Source organism: Theobroma cacao, chromosome 2 (assembly GCF_053813885.1).
Source record: "Theobroma cacao isolate CCN51 chromosome 2, ASM5381388v1, whole genome shotgun sequence".
Classification (NCBI taxonomy): Eukaryota; Viridiplantae; Streptophyta; class Magnoliopsida; order Malvales; family Malvaceae; genus Theobroma; species Theobroma cacao.
This window is the reverse complement of record NC_142640.1, coordinates 47525215-47535293: the sequence shown is the minus strand read 5'-3', so window position 1 is coordinate 47535293 and position 10079 is coordinate 47525215. Positions and strand designations below refer to the sequence as shown.

Below are 10079 nucleotides of genomic sequence, written 5' to 3'. Positions count from 1 at the left end.
TGGTAATCGCATAGATCGTGGTGCACTTGTGGTACACTTTTTCAACTATATTCTTAATGCCAATATGCTGATCAGAAATGAACATTGTATTTTTAAGAACAACTAATCGCACGATGCAATTAGGTAAGAAACCACGACCATGACTTTTCATCCTCAACTTGGCCAATGTTAAATGCAATTGGATATATCTACTCGTTTGCATCTTTGCAGACAGCAAAAAACAAAATACTTTTGAGTATACCTTTCAAATGTATGGCATCAATAGCAATTACATGCCACATTACAACCTGAACCTCCCAATACATGCCCTATACGCCTAGAAACAATATTTGAATTGTTGTGCCTGATTGGTAACCATAGCAATGATTGTACTAAGATTTTCACATTCTAACATATGAAAATACGAGGGTAGGAGTTGGAATTATTCCTCTAGGGGACCGAAAATAAGATTTCGTATACTCTTTTGCTTTGTCAAGCCTTATCATACAAGCATTACAATCTCCATTTGTGATTTATCTCTTCCATTATTTCCTTAGGTCTCAATGGTGTTACATTATTTCCTTACAGCTTGGGGGACATAAGTTCACCAATTAACCTCGTACTCGCTATTTGGTTCCCACATTGCAAACCATCAATTGTACATGTGTGTACCTTGTGGAACATGTGAACTTGCTAATAATCTCCGTCAGGTAACTTTCTTACACACACAGTTAACATGTATGCCTTGTCCTTACAAATAATCTCAAAATGAAATGACATGACTTTTTAACTCTAATATCAAAATGTTCTTTTAATGCCAACATATTCAAAGCTTGTTTCAATTCGGCCTTGGAGGGAAACACTGTCATCGGTTGATCTAGACTCCTTGGTGGCAATTGTTTAAAAGGAGATCATATATACACCTAGAATAATTCATTAACAAGATACCCCTGCATTTACCTTTTCTTGATCACTGTCATCCGGTAAATGAATCCCGTTATCACCAGCGATGGGGTTATTGTAAATAGCATCATTGCACTGAACATCTTCTAGGACAATAGTTGTGGCATGTTATGTACCGTCATCCGTATGATTGCAATCCGAAATGTCATTGTCGTCACCCTTATCCTCCTCTAAACAATCATCATGCCCCCCAACATAATTGTCATCATTATAATTAATAGTGTCATCTTCTGCATAGTCATCGTGCATCTGATCAGATGCATCGTCATCACTCATGGTCGTCACAATGTCGTTTAAGGATGGCAATGGACCCATTACAATCTCAGGCAACGGTTGCATTAGCTAGAACGAAGTATTTGGTTCGATGCACATGCTGATCAAAATTGTGCAGACAAAATTTGCAAACACTTCGTGTATGTACCGAGTTGCTCAAACTCGTGCATATGTCAATGGTGATTGCCATCGTTGTCAGTTAGGGATTGGATGGTGTGGTATGTGTGAAGTAGTATAAATCTGATTTGGGTGATTACTATGTTGGACAGTTTGTTCATGTGGCATAACATTTGTATGTCGTTCCTTAACGGTCACAAACACTACAACTCTTCTCTCATTTCATAGAATACTTGCTAAATTTTCATCATCCTTGATAATTGGATATGAAACCCCTACGGCATGATTGAGCAATGCATGTAGCTCGATTTTGTGATTTTGTGAGTTTACCCGAACAACCTCTTCAGCTAGCTTCATCAGGCCTGAAAATGACAAATCACTCCCAACACCCCTTACTCGTGTCTCACCACCCTTGTAAATGTTATCAACCTAATGACCACCATATGTAATCATAAACTTCACATTTGGCATACCATTGAAATTTAATAGAAAATAAGTGTCATAATCAATTTATCAAACATGTGTCACGTAATGATTAAGTTACGCAATGCTTAAAAGGCAGTCTCGTAACGCTTAAGTCACGTAATGTCTAAAATCTAGTCACACAATGCCTACAACCCAGTTACGCAATGCTTCAGTCATGCAATGCCTAAAACCGAGTCACGTAATGCCTAAAAACTAATCACACAATGCCTAAAAACCAAAGACGTAATAATTAAGTCACGCAATTCTTAAAAGCCAATCTCACAATGTCTAAGTCACGCAATGCCTAAAAATCAATCTCGCACAATTAGTGATGAATACCTAATAACCAATTGATTTGCCTGCTCGCAGTCAGGTTTAAGTTATCAAAATCATACAGTGTTCTAATTTACAGATACATCTAATCAATTTCAACCCCTCAACTTTGAGGTTTTATAAATATAAATCAATAAACCCAAAATACATACTTTGATGTCATCTTTGCACTTTGGAATGGCTAGAGAAAGTTGGATGGCGAGATAGATAGCATTTGGCAAAAGAAAGAAATTCGGATTTAATTTTAAAATTTTTATCCGGATGGCGGAATAGAGAAAACTAGGATCATTTAATTTATCTGAAATTGTTTAAAGAGCATTGTTGTTAAGTTATGTCAAAATTAAGTAAAAATAATTAAAATTATAATGAGCGGTATTTTTTAATTGAGCTGGTTATTCTCATAATTTTTTTAATTTTTTTACTTAATTTTTCTTAATTATATATACATTAATAATATATCAAATATAAAAATTTTTTTATTCATTGTAACCGCAAGATGGTTAAAGAAGAAAAGCTGATCAAGCAAAATTCATAATAAAGCTCAAGAAAATGCCTAAAGGACAAGACAAGCAGTGCACAGACCAAGTTATTCTCTTTGATGCAAACGGCCAAACCTTCTTGCGGCGGCTCTAGGTACATATACGCCATAGGAGTTAAGGTAAGACTCAAAAACCTTATGGGCGAGCCCCCTTTGAACACCTTTCTAAATTTAGGGAAAGATTGTATTTCTTTATTTGTTTTGCCTAACCAAGGTCCTACTAACATGAGAACTAACTCAATTATTGACGTTTAGATAAGCGATAATAAAGAAAAAAAATATAAAAAAAGGGGAAAAGTGAAAAGGTTTGCTCACATAAACAAGAATTAATAAGAGAGAAGGACACCAAATTCATGTTTAAAAGCAAAACATAGAATGAAAGTTTCATCTTGACTTGGTCGTATGCTAACCACCAGAATTCGTTTACTATTTTTTCTCTCATCAAGCAGTTCAAAATATGCTTATACTATTTATTCTAGTCCACGATTGTTATTCAAAGGGCTGGAGGCTTTGTATATGTTGACCAGATTGGCTTGACACCAAGAATTTCAGTTTTCTCAGCGAAGAAAATGAACTGTATACTCAATATTTGTTTTTGTACATTGAACTGTAATCTGTAAATCACAACCAAAATTTCCCTACTCTACATGCATGTTTTGCTTCGATTATTACAATCAAAAAGACCTTTTGAGATCTTTGAAATCCATGGGATCAACACATTCCACTTTATTCCTGTGGAGATTCAACAATTTCAACAACTCTGAAACTTTCTCCTTTGTCTTGTCAACACAGCCAAGCTGCAGGAGCAGCAACAGCTTTTGGAAAGCACCCACTTGCAGAGCTTCGACGAGAAAGCCTCCATCTTCACTTTTCTCGTTCTTGCAAAGCTTCCACAAAATGGAGAGTGAGAGCTCGGTTGCCAAATTTGAGACTCTGAGGATTTTCTTAACCAAAACCGGCATGCTCAAGGCATTGTTGCAGGCCATTTGTCTGCCTTCCTCGCTGTTGCAGATCCCATCAAGAACACCTAAAGACTTCTCGCATAAGCCTCTTTCACTGTCCACCAGCGTTTCTAGTAACAATGAAACTATGCCTAGATTAACAAACTTTGCTATTAGTTTCTCATTTGTTGACGTTGATGTGATCATGCAGTAAATGACAGTTAAAGAAGCATTTGTAGCTGTGGGGCAAATTGGGTCCTTAATCAGCTTAAACAATGCTTCAATGGCACCTTCCATCTCTGATAACTCATCCATTTTTTCTTGACCAAGCTCCCTTAATACCAAAACTGCGTTTCTCCTCCTAGATAAGTCTCCGCTGCTTAAAAACCATTTCAAGCAATGCATTGCTGAAACTGATCCTAAGAAACCCTTGGCCTCTCCGTCAAGAGGAAACATTATCGTCAAAGCAGACAATATCTCCTCTAGAACTGCAACATTTACATCAAAAGACGCCTTGGAAAACGCTTGAAAAGCTTCTGATAAAACGCTGCCTGCCCCGTTGTTCACAATGCACCGCTTGTTACGTTCACTCTCCTTTGCCAATGACTTGACCTTTACCACCAATTCTCGACACCCTTCTCCATCTTCTTTCTTGCAAGCAACATCAATTGTCGAAAGAATCTCCAAAACCTCCACCGAACTAACAGGAACTCGAGGCGTAGGGATTCTCTCAATCCCAAAAGACCGGTTCTCAACGCACCAATCTTGTATACTCTTCCTTATCATGTGATTCGGAATCGGTTCGAGACTCCTCAAAACCTGATTTGTAAGAGGACAGGTGAAATTCCCAGCCTCAATCCACTTCTCAATGCTCTCTCGATCATAAGTTATCCCTGTAGACAAAGTGACAGGATCTTTCATCAAGTCTAGCGATATCGGGCACCTGAAATCTCTTGGTATCGTCAGCTCCATCTCCCCATTTTCATTCCTTCCCGGCTCTTTCCCTGCACGCCTGGCTGCTCTTCTCCTCCTCCATGAAGAAATCATCATGAGTCACAAGATGGGCAGAATCAATACAAAACTTGGAATATATCTTTCTCCTTGGTTTCTGGTATGCAATGAAGAATGTTGTTTTTTGCTTTGGTGAATGATCTGGAAGGGAATTATGGAGAGTTGTTAGTATATATATATGGATTAGACAATGACATATGGTTGTTCAACGTCTTAGACCTTAAGAAAATTATTAAATTTAAAAAACATTAAAAAAAATAAAGGAGCATGGAAGAGAGGGCGTGATGAAGCTTTGAATATTTGACCGTTGAATTGATAAATTTGAAATGGTAAAAGGCGACAGTGTCTAGACGGATGGGTGGAGGGTGCGGTTTTAGAATGAATCAAAAACTTTGACGCAACCTGAAAACGAAAGCCCCGTCAAATGTATGAGTCGGTGGACTGGCTGACTCTAGCGGTCGGTCTAGCCATGTGATGAGGAGTTTCGATTTCTTTTTCCTTTCTTTAATGTTTTAATCTGTTTTTTGTTTTTCCAAGTAATTACTAGTGTAACCTAACGCGTCCCAAACGCGCAACCCATTTTCCCTTTGCCAAGACAATGAATGGAAATTGGCTACGTTTACATTTTATGATGATTAAGGTCCAACTGTCAACGCGTACGCAAGTGGAGAAACGCCGTTTCGGAAACGACGGGGAAGAAAATCTACTGTTAACGTGTAGTGTTGGAGTCATGGCGTTTCCAGCTCCTCTTATTCTCTTCAATTTTCTTATACATATTTACTCGGTCCACCCACTAATTTTTTTTTATATAATTATCATTTAAACCCTAAGTTTTTTTATCCATAATTTTTTTTATAAATTTTTATTTAGTCCTAACTCCGTCCTTATGTACATTGATGGTTTCTTTACAAAACCTTTGAATTTGAAAACTTGTTTATGCTCATTTTTACGAAAAAATGAGAAGATGCGACTAATGCATGAACGACTTTGATTAATGCCAATGTCATCACGAAGAAACAGAATATAAAAAGATAATAATTAAGGTTGATTAATTGAGAAAGCAATGGACGGTAACAAATTCAAAAACGAGAGTTGCGGAGGAATTGAACAATTGAGAACATGGGGGGGGGGAGACCAACTGACCAAATTCCCTAGTAAATTTTGTTCAACAGTCTGCAAAGAATGACCCATTTTTCAGGATGAATGCATAGCCATAGACTAATTTGCCATGAACAACAAGACATCAACGTGAAAACAACGAGTCATCAAAATTCCCAAGGACTTAAAATATTGAATTTTTTTTTTATTCCAATGCATTACTATTTTTCACTCCCGGTAAACGTGGATACTCCCTTATTCTAGAATAAGAATCGAATAGGATAATCAAAAGATAGTAGTAGCTAGCAACGACGGTCTAAATTAAATTGACAAAGCAAAATGGAGTGAACAGAGGGAAAAGAAGAGAGGTGCCTTTAGCAAACAGCGGGAAGAAAAACAGGAGCAGGCGTGTATTCTATGAGAATATCCGGCGCCGAAAGGGCAAAAGGGCGAGGAAAATTTGAGGAGAATGCAATGTGAAACTAGAGACCAAAAAACAAAAAAAAAAAAAAAAAGTAGAGTGGCGGGACACAATCCATCTGAAAGTCCGAAAGTATTTGAATCAAACATCACTTGGGCTTTAGTGCTACAGGAAATAAGCAACTATAGTGACATGAACTTTGGACCGTAATACTATCTTTTTCTTGCTTTTAACTCGTTTAAGTGGTCGGTTCCGTCCATCTTATTCTATACTGTTAAGATAATTGTACAATATCTAGTTATAATTATACCTTAGATTAACATTTATTATAATATCTAAAAAAGTTTTTTAATTATTTAAGAAAATTTAAATAAATTTTTAATTTTTATTATTTTTAATCAAATATTTATATTTTTTATTTTAAGTTAAATAAGTTTTTATTATTAATAGTTTATTAAATATAATTGGTCAAACTATTTTTTGTTATTTTTATATCACGTAGTGCTACATGTTGACATTTTTTTTGAAAATCAAAGAGAATATAATTGTATGATTGGATATGTCTAGAAGGATAAATCCCAAATCAGAGAAATGCATTGGAAAATAAAGCCTTGAAAACTAGAGGACGGAAATAATAAAAGCCAACAAGAAAATAGAAAAAAAAAAACAAACAAACACTTCCTGAACAACAAAACATCAAGAAAATATAAGAAGGAATAGAGCAGATTCAAAAGCAATAAGAAGCAAAGAGTAGAAAAACAAAAAACAAATAGAGCTCATAAAAAATCAAATCCGCAACCAAAAAGGTTCAGTTGGAGATAATCAATAAATCCATTACTTCGTTGTTTATATGACATATAATAGTAGATGAAGACACAAGATGTTTATTTTCATTATCTATATCAACGTCATATCAATCTTACATGAACATTAAATAATAAGTGACGTTCTAAATAATTACTATTAAATTTTAGATGCTTCATAAGGATACATTTTTATACATCATCTCCAAAATTTTAAGTCAAGGATCTAAAATTTTTAATTTGTAAATTTAAAATTCTACCCATTAAGACATATTCTCCCTATGGAAAATTATGAATAATTATATATATTTATTTTATACAAATTATATTATGCTACAATAATTAGGAAAATGTTAAATTTCATAAACGAATTTGTTGTTCCATTATAAGGATTGTCGTATCTCCATAGGATTGAAATTATTTGTTTATGATTTAGGCTTGAAATTTTAGTAAGATAATGAAATTATATTTGGACTTTGAAACAATTATTGGATCAATTTCTGTTGATTCTCTAATGAATAGTACATGCTCTAGATCTGCTGATATAATCCAACAATGTTGACCAAAACTGCAAACAAGGAGTTCAAGACGGGCATAAAAATCCAAGTCCTAGTTGGAATATGACCTGTCAATTTTGGCAAGTCGTAACCAATTACATAAGTGACAAGTGGCTGCTGAGGATTGGTTCAAACTGTTGATCGGGCCTAATGTTTTCTTCTACAGGGCACGACAGTATGACCGTGGACCATCGCCCTTGTTTGAACAATCTAGAATATTCCAACCCTTATAAGGATCTTCAGGCTCATATCTCATGACCAGAAAGGACATTGTCACATTCATGGATCATTCTTCCCAATGGCAAATGGCAACGGGTGGTGTTCTTCCCTTCTTTCTCTATTTTTTATAATGAATAATAGACATTCCATTTATCCAATTATTCACAAACGATGTGAAAATAATGAATAATAGTTGGACCGTCAAACATTTCATTAATTCTTTCTAAAAAATAGAGATACATTGTACATGCAACTTATCATTAAAACAAATATTCGAATACTTTGCACTCTTTTTAAATAAAATTCCTGCTGTTTTCTCTCTTAAGATTGGCTTTAATATGAACTAATAACCCAATCAATGGAGTCCCTAAAAATGAAAACCAATAAATATACGTGATTTGTCTGTAGCCTCTTGTTCATACTTATAGCCATATCGAACCCAAACCCACTTATTCCCTACCCAACTCCTTTAATACAACAGTTTTGGGCCAGTAACCAAATTAGACCTAGGTTTTTCTTTATTCAGTCTAGCATTGGGAAAAAAGGCCTGGTCTCACTCTGAGTCCGGCAAAAGATTGGGTAGGCTTTGTCAGAGCGATGTTAGTTTCATTTTCATGCGAAAAATTCTTCTTCATGTCTTCTTAATAATTTAATATTTAGTAATCACGTTCTCAGTAATCACTTTTCATTAAAAGTTAAAACGATAAAACACCAAACGCTACCACAAAATTATGCATTTAAATCGAGTTGCATTATTATTAATATTATTTTTTATTCAATAAGTTGCATTGGTATATGGTAATTAAATATAATTATTTAATTACGTTTGAATATCTAATTTAATAATAAATGTATGCATCTCATATTTAAAAAGTCAAATTCATAGAATATATATATTTTGACGTTTTACTTGTGGTAATTCGGGTAGTATTAGCCTATTAGGGTAATTTTACTCTAATGAGGGTACTTGCCACACCATAACACTCAGTTAGGCAATGGAGCCATGATTGAAGACTTGGGAGTCTTCTAGTACAATTATTGATCAACAGTTTACCAGCAAATGCTTTGCTGGATTTTTTGACGGTATGAATGCAAGAAAGTCTGAATGTGCAAACTAAAATCCCAACATGCTCACCTCATTCTGCAAGCAAGAGAAAGTATTCGCTCAAAAGCATTAAAGAGATTGGTGTTTGACTCTTAACTTAGTTGGCAACATGTAATGGATATAATCTTACACCCTATTCCACGCTCTGCCATTACTGCACCCCAACGTGATTCCAAAGGCAGGGGGGGAAAAGGAAGAAAATCTTTTGATCAAAATCAGAAGAAAGAAAAGGAAAAGGGGATTCAGTCAAGTAAATGCTAATGAATTTAGCAAACATGACCAGTACAAGTCACTGTAAACCCTTTTGGAAGTTTGCAACAGTTGTTTCCCATATTTGACAACTAACTCTCAGCTGTGAAACTTGACAACCGTATTAATTACCCACAATTCATTACAGTTCACCGCTATTTGTGTTTGTACAATTATATTTAGTCATATGTGGAAACAATGCAGGAAACTTCTGCCATGGAGTGTAAAATGGAGTTTGCCTTAGCTAGAATCGGCGCATATCCAAGGAAGAAATCTCCTCTTGTCTGACTCTTTTGTTGAGGATATGGTTCCCACTATTAACAGTAAAAAAAAAAAAAGAATTCTGACTAGAATTATTGTGTTACTTGAATTCTGATTAGCTCTAACCCATCAGTCCATTTCTTTTTTCCCACCTTTATAAACATATCTTTTTGATATACAAGGGGCACCTTTATTCTGTTCATTTTATGATTCAAATTTGAGATTTTTAAAATAAAATATCAAATTCTAACTTGTTTAAATATCTCGATAATATTCCATTTTATAAATAATACTTGTGTTTCTAAGCTAGTAATATTCCTTTTGACATTTGTTGGTGGTTAGGTTAAATTAATAAGCCCTAATGATATAGCTGAAAATATAAATAGGTAAATTGAATGCTTTTGTGTTGTTATGCCTTTGAAGCAAGCCTTTGCTTATACCGATAAATGAGAGGTGGGAAGATTGAATTTCATAGTGGTAATGAATAAACCCTAGACCCTAACTCTAAACCTTTCATCACAAAGAAAGAGAAAACATATCTTGCTAATAATGTACTTACCATAAAAAGAAATACCCAGTTGATATACTTACCAAAAACAAGAGATCTTACCCCCTCTCCCTTCCTTTTGAGTAAGGATCTTACAAAATCCTTCTCATTAAGGCCAAATAAAAATAATTAGTAAAAGATAATATGATTGTTGGGTCAATTTTTGACCAAGACTGGTAATTCTTTTCTTCGGGGGAGG

The 10079-nt window shown here is 34.9% G+C and overlaps 1 pseudogene; it reads right to left on the bottom strand.

Annotated features, from left to right (window-relative positions):
* Positions 1-3220: 3220 nt before the first annotated feature.
* Positions 3221-4775, bottom strand: LOC18610019 (U-box domain-containing protein 21 pseudogene; annotated as a pseudogene).
* Between the last annotated feature and the right edge of the window lie 5304 nt (positions 4776-10079).